The 16,527-nt window shown below is 36.7% G+C and overlaps 1 long non-coding RNA gene across 1 annotated transcript in view; it reads right to left on the minus strand.

Moving 5' to 3' along the window:
• Positions 1–2,746: 2,746 nt before the first annotated feature.
• LOC125612883 overlaps positions 2,747–16,527 on the minus strand; it is a 14,160-nt gene continuing 379 nt past the window's right edge. The window contains exons 2-3 of the long non-coding RNA XR_007343366.1: positions 16,110–16,165; positions 2,747–2,842 (exon numbers count right to left, since the gene is read on the minus strand). This is a non-coding gene — a long non-coding RNA (uncharacterized LOC125612883). The remainder of the gene's footprint in view (positions 2,843–16,109; positions 16,166–16,527) is intronic.

Raw genomic sequence — 16,527 nt, forward strand, 5'->3', positions numbered from 1 at the left:
AAAAATGTGAAAAATGTGGCACTAAATAGAATGTGAAAGGAACACATGTTTACAACTGGAAAGCAGAAACAGAAAGGCAAAGCACTGCTTTGTTTGACTTCAGTTGAGAACATGCACATCCATCCATCAACTTAAAAGATTTTACTGCTCAGCACATGTCCATAATGACCTTGAAAGTAGCACAACTATTATTTTGGGATTACAAAATTTGTATTTGTGTGTGTGTGTATACATACACAAACACGTATTTGTAACATATATATACACACACAAACACATATTTGTAACATATATGTGTGTATATATATATATATATATATATATATATATATATATATATACACACACACACACACATACACACACATATATACATATATACACACAAACACATAGGTAGGTAGGTAGGTAGGTAGGTAGATAGATTCATTTTCTGGAAATGTTGCTGTTCACACAATGAGATCTTGTCTCTTCCAGTCCAGAGGATAATTTTTAATTGAATGTATCATAGAGATCATGTAAGTGATTTTCTCATGTTATGGATGCAGGTACAGATCACAGATATATAAAAAGGAAGTCTCAGAAAAAAACAGTCTCCTATTTTCCTTATGCTTTTTTTCAGGGAATATTCTTGCAAAAGAATTTAGAATGGATGATGTTTTAGAGAACAAGCAAATGCCTGATTCTTTATCATTCAAACTATAGTCCCTTTGACAGTCATAGATTTAGCTGCAATCTAGAAGCCTATTCAGAGCTACAAAACCTAGCAACTTACTGTTCTGAATGTAGCTTGTTTGGTTTCTGGTTGGTTCCATGAATGCTTTTTAAGCACAACCTATAATACTGTATTAGATTTTGTTCGTTTTTATAATAGTATGTGCAACTAGATTCAGATCTGCATCATAACTCATGACTAGCAAATGTGGTATTTTCTACTTTTCCCTTCCAAAATGTGTCCCCAACACGTGTATGTACACAGACATAAATGTTTAGACCTGGATCAGTCTCGTAGATGTAGGGGAAAAATATATATATATATATATTTATATATTCACCAGTGGGTGGGATCTCTTTTTCACCAAATTAAAATGTGTTCAATGTGCAAATATCTGTAATGGAAAGCATGAACAGTGGGTAGGAAAAGTTACACTTAGTCATGGTGACAATCACCACACAGCATCACACCAAAGAGAAGAATTTCATAGCTTACATATCATTTATTTTTTAATAAACAAAATCTCATTGCTCACAATGATGATTAGTGATAAATTTGAATTATCTTATTAATATTTTAATTAAAATTTATAGCTACCATAATCCACAGATTATGAAAGTTATGGAGCTATTACTCTTATTTACCTATTAATAATCACATAATAACTATCAGTGAGATATGTACTTTTGTTCAGGCCAGGGCATGACGTAGAATTGCCTTCAAAATTGCTTCTTTAATGTGTACTTCCTGCTGCTTTTGGATGAATTAGCCCTCATGAATTGTGGCTACTTTAAAAGAAATTCAATCAAATTTATTTTACATTGCCTTACTTTTTAGTGACCAATATTCATTGAAATATATTTTTCATTGAAATACTTTTGCTTTTTGGTACTGAATGAATAGTATGGATTTATCTTACCAATAATTACCTGTAACTATTTAAGCTTAGATGAATTAAAATTAAATTTTAAAAAATACATTTCCTCAGTCAGACTTGTCACATTTCTAGTGTTCAATAACCACGTGTGGCTAGTGGTTTACCCCATCAGACTGAGTACTATAGAGGATCACTCATTGCAGAAAGTTCTATTGGATCATGCTGATATATAACATTAAAAGTTTGAATTTGAAGTCAAATAAATTCTTCAATAAGCATATGAATGTGACCCATTTATCATTTCAAAGAGTAAAAGTTAAGACTCTCTATACCTGAGGTTGGGGGTGTAACTTAGTGATAGAAAACTTTCTCAGCATAAGCCAGGCTCTGGCTTAATCCCCAATACCAAGAAAATTAAAAAAAAAAAAAAAACTCTATGACAAAAAGAAAAATAAAGGATCTCAATATTGTTTCATAAAATGCTAACTATCCAGATGTCTCATACCAAATTCCTTGTTTCTTTAGCTCTACTTTGCTAAATTCTCAATCAAGTTTGTATACACCCAGTAGTTATGTTGCCCATTACTGGTTGTACTTATTTCAAGAATTTTCATGGTTTCTTTCACATATCCAGCCTTTGTGCTGTATTGTGATAATCCTTAGTTACATTGCTCAGAGTGTTCATTTCAATTAGGGATTTAGCTAGCTTTCTGCAAACATCCAAATCTAATTCTAAATTGCATGGTACATAAAATAGTAACTTGTGAACATTACATATAGTCTTTTCATTCATGCTATAGGTAAATGTTGGATGCATATGTGGATAAAATATACATCATTTTATATGGTAGCATTACCTTTTAAAGACATTATATATGAAAATTTAAAATTAATGTTTTCCCTTTATTATATGTTAATTTGAAGTGTATATTAATTCTCATAAAAATTTGAATATGTACCTTGAACAGAGGAAGGATACGACTAAAATAATTCATGAAAAATAACACCTCTGCTAATGAAAACTAAATTATCACAACTGAGAGTAAAAAGAGGTAAATTTGGGTCCTAATTTAAATTTCCCCTTCCTGTCATTCATTATTTCTGGCTCTTAGTTGCAATATGACTGTTAGGCAAGAAAAATGACTAAAGCATACCTTTGGTCTTTAGTAATTCTTAAATACTGTGGCACACGTTTTGTTCAGGATGGATTCTCAAACACGGCAGGGAGGGTTGACAGCTGCCCAGGAGATCTGTAGAACAAACAAAATAATAGTTCCAAGATGCAGGCAGCCCCAGCCAACAAGAAGGATGTTTTTTTGTTTTGTTTTGTTTTGTTTTTTCGAATTTTTTTCCTACAGAGAATAGGTTGAAAAGTTGTATGGTCTTAGGGAAGAATTTGGCTTCTATAATGCAATGAGTCTGTCAAAACCTACAGCAACATCCTAAAGCATATGGCAGGAGAGACACGTTGTCCAGCAGTGGAGATGCTATTCGAATCTCTTTTTCCAAACGTTGAAACAAAGAGCCTATTTCACATTTTTCAGCAGACAGTTCTTTCTTATAAACATTAGAAACAGTACACAGAACATGTTCAAATTGTAAAGATCACTAAAATTATGTTAACTTAAGAGGGCATGCTATGAAATTGCCTAGATATTATAAGAATGCTCATTCAAATATCATTACCAACCTACCACTGAAGAATTCTTAATGCACAAGTAAAGATAATCACAATTTATAATACTAAAGAAGAGAAAAGGGATTATGAGTATTAGTTATCAAGAAGTTTTAAAAATTCTGTTCCTACTCTCTTTTGTTTCCTTGGTCAATTATTTCTTATGGATGATTCAAAAAAGAAATAGAAAAGATGGCTAGATAATTAATAAGAAAGCATGTGGGAGGGGTGAGAGAGAAGAGAAAATTGCAATGTAAATTCTATGCAATCAATAAATTGTACATTTCTACTAATATTACCCTGTCTCCAGTAACATGCTATGCCCTAAAAAAGACCGAAATTAGCAGATTAAATCTAATTGAAATAAGGATATATATGGTGTCTTTGCATGTGGATTTAATTAATTAGAAGCCATGAATAATTACATAACAAAAAGTATACATAGTGCTAGATTTCAAGTAAAAACGTGCCTTTACCTTGCAAGAGTTGTTCCATTATGGTTCAGAGATGAGAAAGCCATAATTAGCAAGATTCATCTTGATGAAGGAAACAGGTATTAATTTGGCCTTGATAGATTATCCAAATACATGGGGGAAGAAGGACAGGAGAATGTCCTCCAGGGCTACAAAGAAGCGGATTCAAAGCTAAGGATCTGTGTTCAGAAGGCAGATTGGAGAATAGAACCTGCACATGTGTTACACTGTTATAGAGAATCAGGGTACAAAAGTCAGGTAGAGTCTCCTACTCGGGATTCACACAGGCCATAGAAAGCAGGCAAAACTCTCAAAGGTAAGTGGCAGATGAAGCAGACACATTTGCCCCCTGTTTACCCTAAAGCTTCCATGAAATAAAGGCCTACAAATACAATAAAGAGTAAAGCGAAACTCCAAACGACAATAATGCAGATGAAGGGTCACCACCAACTAATGAGTGATTTAAAAAATGTCTCACCACCAGCAGTGGGCAGGTCCCTGGCTAGCCTGCTATACTGTTGCAAGTCAGTTCACCTGTGAGGTCCTGATGGGGCTGTGGGTCCAGTCAATCAGCAGGTACTTGTGAGGACTGAATTTGAGACAGATGTGGAGCTGCAGAGAGAAATTAATAGAACCAGCACTTATATCCCTCAATCCTATATCCAAAAGGGAAAGCAAATAAAAGCTAATATTACCCCAATGTCAAAGCCTAAAAGTTCTCTAAAGAAATTGAGGGCAATGTTTGGTGAAAGCAGATGCTCCTAACCTGGATATTGACATTACAAAAAATAAATCTTCCTTTGTTCTACTATTAGAGGGATTTGCATCTGACATCTCACTCCTTGTCTACTTGCTGTGAAGGAAATCTCCTAATCAGCCTCCCGTAAAATACCTTCATGCCATATTTTGTTAGTAGGGTAGAAGACTTACTCAGGAAAAAAAAAAAAAGGCCATTTTAATAGGGCAGCAAATGAAATTTGCACTCAATTCCTGCCCTTTTATTTTGAAATTGAATTAATCAGAAATTGTATCAATTGCCTATTAACATCTCAATGACATTTCTGCTTCTTTATGCATTTCCTAGACTGACTCAATGGGGGTGCTTGCACAAGCTGTGGAAGCCAAGAGAGAACAAGAAGTCATTCTTGCTCCTGCAACAGTGAGGAGCTCTGGCTCTGCAGACAGCCCAGGTCAGCTTTGCCAGCACTGTGTATGCACCCTATGAGTTGCTGACTGCTCAGGTTTTCACTTGCTGATTTTCCCAACTCCAGGAACAATCATCTCCCAGAACTAAAAGTACCACCAGTATCACCAATTGTTTTGTAAAGCCTCCAAGTCTGTGTTCAGTTATTTCTTGCAAAGAGATACTCAGAGTCATTTCTCTTTTCCTGAATAAAATTTGGCTTATTCAGCAGATACATTAAGAAACTTAACAAATGAATGTAACACATGTTTTTAAAAATCAATATGAAAGAACGCCTGACACTGGAGAAAAGATAAGCTATTGAGACAATAATTGGAAAAAGATAACTTACAAGCTGAATGAATTCACTGTGCTTCCACAAATAGTAAAAATACAGCGCATCCATGGAACACAAACATGTGATGGAAAAGGGTCTCCCAAATAATTAAATACAATATCTAAAGTAAATGATTCAATTAAATAAATAAATAATGATAAAATCTAAAATAAAACATTAAGACAATGAGATTGGAAAATATAAAAAGATCAAAAAGTAGATATGTGAAATCATCAAAGAAATGATCTTAAAAACCTAAAAGCTAATATGTATGTGACTATTTTTGAATGCAAACTAATTTCCCAGCACAGTTAAAAAAGAAGACTCACTGCTGAATTGTTTAAAATTTATTTTTATCTAGTTGCAGGCCAGATAGACATAAAGCACTAACACGTGAAAATAGGACATGAAGCACAATATTTGTTTTATAAAAGAGAGTTTGGAGAAGCTATAAATAGACTGTTATACAATGAACCATCAAAATATTTAAGCAAAATCAAGTTACACAGGATTCAGAATTATTTTCTGTATTGTTCATTAAAACATGGACCAGATTCAATGCTTTCAAAAACTCAATATGTACTCTTAATGGAAGAAAAAAGATTTATAATCAAGGCTTAGGCAAAAATTCAATCCATTGCTTTTTACCTGTTGGTAAAAGGGTATTTTTAGAACAATGACAGTGAACCAAAGGTAAAAGAAGTGCATGTTCTTCACCATGAGAGCCAAGAGAAGAAGGAGGACACTCAGTTGATGACGGAGTACAAGTTTCATCCCACATGCCAACTGCAGACTATTAGCTGTGACAGTTTGGAATGCTTTGCTAAAAAGAATTTTAAAGTTTAGTCTTGGCTCAGTAGGAATGTGTCATTATCAGTTAGCAATTTCTCCTTTGCATTACAGAATGGGAAATAGCCGTTGCACCTTTCCCTAAACCATCTTCATATAATCTGTCCTCAGAATTCCTTTTATATTCTTATGTCAATCTTATTGCTATAAATGATAGGAAAGCATTAGAAAAATACATGTATATATTGTCTCTATGTCATCTTTTCCGAATAATTTAGATCTTTGGAGATGAGTTTATAGGCAACTTGGACTTTAACCCATTTAGCAAAACAAAAGCATCCAGGACTGGGGTGACCAATGAAGACTCTTGTAAGAAAAAAACATAGTCCTTGTCCTCAAGGAGGTGGCAATCTAGATATAGAAATAAATAATAAAAACTAAGAAGGTAATAGGAGAATTATTTCCATTTATGTTGCACAAAATGCTATATTATCACAATGAAAGAGCAACTAACCTTTGTGAAGGAAGGGGGGATTTCTATGATATGGTAAACTTCAGAAAGGGGGCTTGAAGAAAAAGTCAATACATGCCAGGTAGCCAAGATGATGGGTGGTAGAAGAAGACATTCTACCTATAACCAAGACCGTGACCAAATGAGTGAAAGTGCAGAGGTACTAATAAATAAGAGTTGTTCTTCTCTAGCAGAGAAGTTGGATGTGAAGGTGAATGAAAAGTGTAGGGAAGTGTGAAAAATGAGCCAGAAAAACCAGTTGGGTACAGTTTGTGAAAAGCTTTTTCTCCAGTAGACAATTGGGACTCTCTCAAATGGGTGTGGGGTTTGGGAATCAGAGTCCCTTTAATACCTAGATATGGGTGTGGTTTCTGGGGCAACCAGGACACTGTCCATCTATAAGGTCTTTAGTACAGCACTTGGAGCTATCATCTTGAGCAGCCATTGATCTAGCCTCTCTACATTGCTTCTAATAGATGGCAACATCTCTAGGAGACTTGTAAGGGTTCTTATATTTTCCTGCTTGATCATGGTCACCTAAAGGTGAACTTCTATTCTTTCCATAATCTCTTCCCACAACCCACGACAGCATATAAGAATGATGGTTAATACGCATTATTGCCAGCATATGTGTTCTTTACGTTCATCAAGACTTCCATCTCTGGACATTATTACCTTATATACATGAACAATTACACAAATGGTGTGACTCTGCATTGTGTACAGCCAGAGAAATAAGAAGTTGTGATCCATTTGTGTACAATGAGTTGAAATACATTCTGCTGTCGTGTATAACTAATTAGAATTAAAAAAAAAAAGATGCCAACCAACACAACATCATATGAGATACCTGAAGTGCTATTTAGTGCACTTATCCACAGAAGAAATATTGAGTTTAAGAATGCAGGAGAAGAAGAGTAATTGTCTTGTTTTGTGGATGGAATGCATTATATGAAAGAACAAAAGAGTATCCATTGAAAAAAATATCAGAAATAGTGAGCAGAGCAATTGGGTGCCTGGTTACAAATTCAACTTGCAAAAATATCACTTACCTTGCTCTTTGAAAACTGAAAATAGTCAGGAAATGTAATGGAAATGATAATGACAAATATAATGTCAATGACAGCAATTTTTTAAAAGAAGATTTTTTTAAAATCAAAATATAAAAACAAATAAAGAACATGTTCCTGTGACAAAAATCTTAAAGCGCCAAAGAGGGAGGAAAAAAAGACTGTGACTATATGGAAAGACACTCTGTTCTGGGGTTGAAAACATAACATTATAGCATTTGAAACTCTTTGCAAGTTAATCTGCACATTTATGGTTGTCAAAATGAGAGCAGTTTGGTTCTAAAAACAGACATTCCTGTATTTGAAAAAAAAAAAAAAACAGACTTCAGTCTCTCAATACCTCTACAATGTCTACCCTATCTGGATTGATGTAATCACATCAAATACTATCTTGGTCATACTCTTATTTTGTCCCTTATTTCTGCCATACCATTGACCAGGCCAAATCATAACCTCAGACCAACCCAAGAATTTCCCTCTGCTCCTACACTATACTGTGGAAGAAATCACACAAGCAGATGTAGTATAGTGATGAATTAATCTGATCATTTTTTCCCCTAAGAATCAATGACTAAGTATTGGATAGATTCAGCTTAACATGACTGCACCACCTTGAATTGTAACTGCCATGATTACCCCAAGGGAACCCTAGTCAGTTTTCCTTGCACACATTCCCAGCATACTTTAAACAGACAAATTCATTAAAGTGGTATGTGGAACTGTAGAATAGGACCCTGGCTCCAACAACATGCCCTGACTCTTTGATATTGAATTAAGATAAACCGGGCACATTCTGGCTTAGATGAAGTCAATTTTGTCCTAACCAACATATTTACTCTTCCTGACCCAGATTACAGGGATTCACCTGGTCTTCCTGCTGCCCAAAACTATTGAAACCAGAGTTTTGAGATGAAACTTGATTCCTAGCTTCTGCTGGCAGGTGGAGTCAGTCTGCAAAAGTGACAAGCCTCTGTAGCCAAGAAATGTTGCAACTCTTAATGACTGGCCTTGCCCTCCAGTGATGCAGGAGACCCCAGCAGTCACTATCAATTTCTTCTTCTTTTAGGATTCTTGTCTGATAAATTTGAAGAATGAATTCCATGGACCAGGATGGGTGAGTATAAGAATAGGATTTTTTTTTGAAGACTAGAAACAGGAACAGGACTCTTGCATTGCAAGAGGGGACCTGATAGCAGGGTTTTTTTGTTTTTGTTTTTGTTTTTGTTTGTTTTTTCTGTCAGAGTGTAGGGGTTTACATAACATTTGCTATTGGTCCAAACTAATGCTAATTAGGATTTGGAAACATCTTATTGGTCAATTTTTGAGTTCCAACTTTCATTTAAGTCTGCCCCACTTTCATTTTCTTGTGGTAGGTCAGGAAGCAGGAGGCTGAAGTTGCTGGCTGGGGCAAGCAGCAGTGTGTGAAGGAAGCCTCTGCAGCAGGCATCAATCAGTACCAGGCCCAGGCCTGGCCACCGAAGAATGACAGGTTGGCCGGCCTTGGCTCACCTTGGCTCCCCATGCCTACATGGCAGGCTCCTCCCCATAGCTGTGAGCTTTGCCTGCTGCCAGTGCTGCAATCCACCTGGGTCGCCATCCACTGCACTGCTTGGCAACCGGAGAGCCATGTCACTATGCTTTTATAAGTAAATCTCCCAATAAATGGCACTCTGTGAAACCCTAGACCTGTCTGCTTCTTTCTTTGGTCTCATGGCACCTTGTGGCCAGTTCTCACACAATGGGGCTAGATTATTCTACAACAAAAATTCAGTCATCTTTCAAGTCATTTGTTAAATAATTGGTAACTTGGGATGGCCTAGCCATGTGGGGACTGTTTGCACCAACAAAATTGGAAACCACTCTAAATTAGGGCATTTGACTTCCCCCACACACACACACAAACCATCAATTTATCAGCATACCACTGATTTATTTCTGTCTCCAAGCCCACCTGGGTTCTCAGCTGTACCAGGAAATCCTTATTTTCACTTCTTTCTGTTCTCTATGGTCCTTATTTTTCAAAACTTCCTTCTTTGCTCGCCTCTCCAATCAACAGTGAACATAAATTCTCTGAGCATTCGGTCGTTCCTCTGACTCAACAATTTCCCCACATTCATCAATTCTTATCCTTTCCTCCTTCTTTCTTGTAGCATTGTTGTGCCCTCTCATCAGGATTTCATGTACTTATGTCTTTTGAGAGAATTTTGTTAAACTCTTCTCTATCTGCATGTATCAGTTTCTTGTGATTCAACTGGAAAAACTCTCAAATCTCTCCAATTTGAAAAAAATGTCCCTTTTCCCCCAGTATCCCTTCAACCACTACCCTGCCTTTCTGAATCACATCTCTCTCCCCCACTGTCTCCTCTGCTCTCCTGGCATAGCTCCTGTGTGACTGCTGCGTTTGGGACCTCGTATCTATCACTGGCTATCTCTGTGACTTTACATGAATGCATCTAACCCTCTTTGCCTCACTTTCCTCATCTGGCATCTGGGGAATATACTAATGCTTAATAGAGAAGATAATGCATCTAAAGCACTTAGATAAGAGCCTGGTACATGGCAAACAGCCATTATTAGTTATCAACTATGACCTCTTATTTCTATCACTTCTTCCCCTACTGCCCTCCATTCAGCTAGGTCCTCAGCAATCCTCATATTGCTAAAACCAATGTGCATATTTCAGTCTTTACATCACCAAACTTTTGTAGCACTTGGCATTCTCTCCCACCTGCCCTATGTCCCTGTAAAGTCCATTTATGTAGCTTCCACTCTACCTCAATCTCATTTTCTCTTAACCTCGTATGCTAGGTGCATACCCTCTTCTGGACTGATGGCATATCTGATTATGTCATGGTCTTCCTTGGCTTTGGGCTCATTGAAACATCCTAAGTCAACTGGTCACTCATACACATTAGGATTTTTTTTTTTATTAATAGCAATTATTTCCAAAAGATAAGAGATAGGTAAGTGAGAGTTTGAATAACAGATTCAAAAAACAAATCTTTACTCTATGTTGTACAAGCTAATGCAAAGTCCCAGATTCCTGTTCTGATTGGTGTTACCATATTGCTTGAAAGCTCACGGTAGGCAAAACCACTGCATGTTATAATCAGAATCCAATAGTACATTGGTATTCTCTGAAATAATAATTGGATACAGGATCACTAATGGTCCAGACATCATGCAACCTCCCAAAGGATCAAGTTGTATGGATTACATTATATTTTTCTATGTTCTTATAAGGATGGGAATGTCTCCAAAATATTTTCACTAGTCCACATTTCCTGAACACCTCTGATTTCATCCACACAAACCTATTTCTAATACACACTATGTTAACCTGAAAACCTCTATTTTCACTAGTTGCTATCATCTGGATATTTGTGTTCCCACTCCCCTCCAAATTTCTGAGTCCTAACATAATGGTATTAGGGAGGTGAGTAGGTCATGTGGGCAGTGCCTCTTGGATAGAATATAAAAGAATCTCCTCTTCATATACAAGAATGAGCAGCTAATCAAGAGTACTGCCTTGACCCTAACATCACAGGAGGACATAATGAGAAAGCACCACCTCTAGTGGACCCTCACCAGACACCAAATCTGTCAGCCCATTGATATTGGACTTTCCAGCCTCCAGACAGTGAGGAACAAATTTCTTTTGTTTGTAAGCTACCCAGCCTATGGTATTTTGTTATAGCATCCAAATAAACTAAGATATTAGTTCAAGGAACACTCATTTCTAAGATTAATTCTGCTAATAATAGGCTTTTCTGATATTGGTGCAAAATATAAAAGCTGAATCACTAGGAGGAGCTGCTTCTGCAGACTTAACTTCCTTTTGTACACTTGCTGAATGCTTCTTAGGGGTGTGTTCCTGGTGAGAGCAACTGACTATTTCAATCCAATATATACAATATTGCACTGTATGCAGTGAGGTTTTGCAAAGTAAATTATAGGCATCTCAACTCTCTAAAGCAAACCATTCTTCCTGCCCGTTTCCTCTACTGTCTTGTCTTAGCAAATCTGCATAAACCTAGCAGATCCATGGAGATGTCAACTTCTTCTGAGATGCTTCTTCACCTCCAAAGCACACAGTAAATCCCTCGACTGTGAGCCCCTGCAGTACTCTGCAGTAGTTTGTCACATATTATTGAATTGTTTATATATTTTCCTTTATTCTTCTTATAAGGCTGCAAGTCCCTTAAGAACAAGGACTGGTTGTCATTCACTTATTCCCAGGGGTCTGTCCTACATCTGGTGTAAAGCAGGTGTTAGAAGAGTAGTTTAGGAATTGGTGAAAGGGAGCAAACCAAAAAGCAGCTTATATTGGAAAGCAGCTATATCATTTATATTGAGCAAACATTTTGAGTGTCTATGATGAAGGGATACATACTCCAATCTGAAAATATAGAATGAAGTCACAGTTCCTACTTCTGTAAATTCATATTCTAATTAGGTAGTTAGTTACCTGAGGTAGGCAATTATCATAGAACATGGACGCACCCCATTTTAACAGGTAAAAACCAATAGGCCAAGTCAATCTAGAGAAAACCATCCTCTTGTTCTTAAAATTGTTTCAGTTACCAAGGCTTAACTCAATGTTTTGTTGAGCCTGTTTTCTATTACTTATATTTGCAAGCAATTAATTATAAGTGTGAAAACAGGATACACAGTACAAATTTCAAGACTTGCATTTCATTTATTCCTCTATATGCACTGGCTAATTAAGCTACTGCTTTGACCAGTCACCAGGAGTAATTGTGACAAATATATTCATTCTAGAGAGTGTTTGGTGGAATTAATCAAACCACTATCAGTTTTGGTTAACAGGTAAAACCTCGATGTGGTTTAAAGCACCAGGCATTTCCTTGTAGGGTATTTAGTTAGAGAAGAAGAAAGAATCCACGGGGTGGGGATGGGGGTAGGAATAATACTGAATGAGCCTTGATTGCAATAGATTCCAACCCCCAGAAGTAACAGTTGCCTTCTGTTTTAAAAAGAAAGAAAGAAAAAGAAAAAAAAATCATGCAATTCTTAGACTAGATCAGAAAAATTTAAAGAATGACTACAAATTCACTGCAAGATGATTGAAAGCCAACTCTTTCAAAGGCAAGATTCAAACATATCTGCTACAGTGACCTGTCCTTGAGCTCACAAGCCATAGCTGAACTCCTTATATGACTTGGAGTCAAATGAGATAGATTTTTCAAGCACTTTAAAGTTGTTTGAGCACATATTTTCATTTGCTTGTTTGGAAAGTGTAACACTGTAGCTGCATTCAGAGGTAAATCCCAGCCCTACAACCTGCACAGAAAGAAGAAATAAACTGAATCTTATTATTTCTGCTACTTCTGTTTCTTACCCAGTCCAAGATATCTGAAAATAAATTTAATTCCTACAGATAATTCATTTATTTCAAAACCTTTTCAGAATATTTTCTATGTCATCATTTTAGAAAATTGGGGTTTGGCAATTACTCCACCCATAGAGATGGCTGATTTTACTACCTCAGTTCAAAATTTGAAGGGATTACCTGCAGTTTTATGTTCTTATATTCCATTGCCAATCACGCTTAACCTGTTACACTAGCAGGTGGTGGGGATGCTTTGTGAAATAAGACAGCATCACTGTGAAGAGGGAAGGAGGGAGGGAGGGAGGAGGGACGGGTATAAAAGGAACTGAGAATAGTTTTAAAGCAGGGTATCTTCATCTCCACACTGTTAACATTTTGGAAGTGGTAATTTGTTGCAGGGGCTATCCTGTGCACTATAGGCATTTTAGCAGCTCCCAGGCATTTAGTTAATGCTGTAGCAGATACCCCCTCACCAGGTAGCCATTTGTGAAAATTAAAAATGTTTCCAGGATTTGCCGAATGTCCCTTATACTGGTTGAGAACAATTAGTTTAAAGTGAAATAATTTTCAAATGAAATAATCATTTCATAATGGTGCTTTATGAATATTAACTAATTTTACATTGCCTTGCAAAGTGGATATTATTACTTCATCTTAAAGGGACACAGAATTAAGAAATCAGAAACAATGACCCAGGCCCAAAGATAGAACTGGATTAAAATGCTGAGTATATCTGGCATTATGCTCAATCATAGGCATTTGACAACTCCCCAAGTGTGTTGGTCCTCAAGAAACTTCTAGACTGGAGAGGCAATGGTATTTGTTTGACAAAAAACTAAATTATTCTCTCAACTATGGATTTAAAATTGGATAATTATAAAAATACTGAGGTGAGGTCATTTTAAACTGTTGAAATAGGAAATAGAAAGTGCTCAGTAAGTTTTAATATGTCACCTTATTTTATTAAACCCACCCTGAAGCTGTCTTTTGTAGGCTTTTGAGCATAATTGGTATCATGTCATTACTTATCTCCACATAGCTCTGTTTTTTTTATAGAATATTCCTATTCAAAAATATTGTGAAAAAAACACTCTCATCAAATCACTCAGGCTATCTTGAATTCTGTTGCTCACATTATTGAACAAAAGGCTCAAGGTGTCTTGAGGGTTTAATCCAGAGCCTGAGCCATCTGGAAGCTTCTGTCCTCAAGGACTGGTTAGGCGAACCATACTGAGAAGGCAGTTATTTACAGAGCCCTTCAGCGCATGTTCAATTCACAAGCACACTAAAATAACTGCTTTTAGATGAGAGCAAAGAAAATGTTCAACTGGACCTCAAGATGAAAAGGAGCCAAACCTTATCTTTGATGTTTTCTATCTTCAAGTTGTACTTTCAAAATATGGTCTTTAAGAGATTAGGAATTTGTAGGTTTTTGTTTTTTTTTTTTTAATCTGGGTCTCTTTGACACTTTATAAACAGCAAGATTGACATCATATTGCTACAGATAAATCACATGAATTGATTGGCATTTGTCCTGACAATCTCACCAAGTTGTCTTGGGAATAAAATTAATAAATTCACATAAAAGCACTTTAACAATGAGATGAAGAACAACATCTGTGAGAAAAATATTTGTACTTTATGGCTTCCAAAATGTTAGCACCTACATTTTAAAACAGTTTGAAGTTTCCCTTTGCTTTCTTGAAAGAAAAAGAAGGGACCATAGGAATAAGGTTTTCAATGGAAACCCATTCTCTTCTTGATTACTCCGGATTCTTTCCCTCACCTCCTTCTCAGCAACCAGCCACCATTTTACTAATGCCCCCCCACCCTCAGCCAACCTCCTTCCTCTCCACAAGATCAAAGTCTTCATAATTTCAATAATTATAATTTCTCCAATATTTACCAAAAAAACCCAACTTTCTTTATTTCCATTTTCTCTTCAATTTACAAACTTATGCTTTTCCTTCTTTATGGCCAAATACCTCTTAATTTATTTTATAAACATTGTCTCTGTTTCCTCTTTTCCTATTAATTTTTCAACACATTCCAAGCTGCAATGGCTGCCCCTAGCTTTAATAACACCCATGTTGCTACATACTGAGAGCTTGTATCTTCCACTCCTCAACTCCTCCCTGAGTGGGGGCTTGACCTAGTCACTGACTGCTAGCAGACAGAAAAGAGCAAAAGAAATGGGAATGTCACTTCTGAGATTTGGTGACTAAGCAACTATGGCTTCTGTCCTGCACACCATCTCCTGCGCTCCTGACTACTCACTCATGGGGAAGTCAGTTGGCATGTGAGCTGCCCTATGAAAACACCTACATGGCAGGAGCTGAGGGAGGCCTTGGGCTAACAAGCAGCAAAAACTCTCTTCTGCCAACAACAGTATGGGAGAACATGGAAATGAATTCTCCACCTGTCGAGCCTTCAGCTGAGAACACAGGTAAGCCCAGCTGTGCTTGCAACCTGTGAACAACCTTGAGGGTATAACACTTGATGCCTGGATTCCTGGCCCACAAAAACTGTGAGATCATAGATGTTTGTTCATGTAAAATGACTTCCACATTTTGAGGTAAGTTGTTATGCAGTTTTTATTTATGGGCAGTCTCAAATGTTGGAGTGTGTAGAGAGTCTTTACAAAGATAACCCTTTTCTTTTTTACCAATTTTTTTTAATATTTTTTTTTAAGTGTAGATGAACACAACACAATGCCTTTATTTCTATGTGGTGCTGAGGATCGAACCCGGGTCCCGCCCATGCTAGACAAGCACTCTACTGCTGAGCCATGATCCCAGCCCCTCACCAATTGTTTTTTAAAAGAAATATAAAATAGGACTGGGAGATGGGAAACCAATAGACTGCCTTTATTGATAAAAAGTTAAGCCAGAGAATGAGATACAGCAATAGCCAAATAATTGTCCTGACTAAACCTTAAACAGAGATGGACTTAGAACCCTGTATTGGGCAGGGATAGATGGAGCAGGGAAGAAAGAACATGCTCTGGAGAAAGATTCTGTCACCAACGAGAAGCAGACAACAGAAGCACCCTGTAAGCAATCGATTCCTATAGGAGAAAGGATAGAACAAATCGCATCCACTGTCCATCCCAAATTTACCACTCACAGGAGGGGCAGCATGAGTCTGAGGTCAGGATGCCACACCCTTAGACTTCTTGGCACCTGGAGGGAAGGTAATCAGTAACGATTAAGCAAGGCTCCCAGTTTATGAGTCATTATAAACTACTTATCAATTCCCCTGTAATAGTTAGGAGATCCACCATGTGATTGCATTCCAATTTACTGAAGTAATTTCCTATTGTCAAAAATTTTAATTTCAAAATTGTATCATTATCAGTATCATTCCATGAATATTTCTCTTTCTTTCCTTACCAAAGCTCCCTAAAAAGTGTTAGCAACTCGAAGGTCTTAAGCATTTATATCTTTTCTCTGAATATTGCTAAATTGCTTTCAGAAAATTTGACTAATTTCCTTATACACTATCAGCAATGTGTAACAATGTACTTCTGACACCCCACCCCCCC

The sequence above is a fragment of the Marmota marmota genome, unplaced genomic scaffold, assembly GCF_001458135.2.
Source record: "Marmota marmota marmota unplaced genomic scaffold, marMar, whole genome shotgun sequence".
NCBI classification, from domain to species: domain Eukaryota; kingdom Metazoa; phylum Chordata; class Mammalia; order Rodentia; family Sciuridae; genus Marmota; species Marmota marmota.